This window comes from Trypanosoma equiperdum, assembly GCF_001457755.1.
Source record: "Trypanosoma equiperdum strain OVI genome assembly, contig: ctg_1899, whole genome shotgun sequence".
Taxonomy (NCBI): Eukaryota; Euglenozoa; class Kinetoplastea; order Trypanosomatida; family Trypanosomatidae; genus Trypanosoma; species Trypanosoma equiperdum.
In genome coordinates, this window is record NW_027123947.1 from 2053 (window position 1) to 3166 (window position 1114).

Below are 1114 nucleotides of genomic sequence, written 5' to 3' on the forward strand. Positions count from 1 at the left end.
TAGAAGGAAAAAAACAGCTGAATACGCTTGTCTCAAGTGCTGCAGACCAAAGGTGCTACCGGCCGTGCCCAAATGTTTTCGTTGGTCATCTTCGTGTGATTTGTTGGTATAAACTTCAGATCTGCATCCGTTCACAGTTTCTGGTCAACCTTCGCTTTCCATCTACAAATTTATCCCTATCTTGCCATGAAGCTTTCTGATAAACTGAAAGCACAAATCTTTTCTATGAACCAACATCCTTTCGCGAACTTACTACTAAACATTTGGTTTCGCCATTACATTAAAAACCGCAGTGTCAACCATTTCCGGCGTTACATTTATACATTCTTGAGTTATTTACCGCAAATAATCTCCTCTAGTGTCATTTTTCTCTTTCTGCTATAATTTCACGTACTCTCTTGTTCTATTCTATATTTCTATTTCTTTAGTTTTAATCTTCTGTTTTTATCACTGCAAATATCATCTCGACTTCTTTGGCCTCTGCACTGGATTCTCTCTTTCCCTCATCTCATTGCATATAATAATACCAATCATCATGTTTGTGCTTGAAGTTGCGCGTATTCCTTCTCCCTTTACCTCTATTCTCCTCACTCACTTACTGTCCCACTTACCCACTTTCACTCATTGAACTCTTATAACTCCCCTAAGTGTTTTATTTTCCCTATTACTTAGGTCTTTAAAACATCCATTCCTATAATATTGCCCCTATTGTTATAATGCCCTCAACTACTGTTACCATTACTATAGCTATAACCCTTAAATACTCTCAATATCCATAAAATAAACAAGTAAACAAAATAGACCAAATTAGAATAGCACTCATTTTTCATTCCATATTATTATAGTGCCTTGCTCCTATAGGCCACGATCATAACAAAACTACGTATTTTTCATATTCTCAAAAATTTATAAATCTTCACATTTTCATGAAAAAGTGTTAAAATATAGTAAAATCTCATAAAATAGGAGTTTTCATAAGGTTTCATGAAATTGAACAAAAATCCTTTAAATGCTTATATTGCTACGAAAAGCACAATGGAAGCAACAGTCAGAGAAAACTTCTTATTTACAGGAATACTGGCATCTTTGCACTCTTTTCCATCCCATTTGCAAT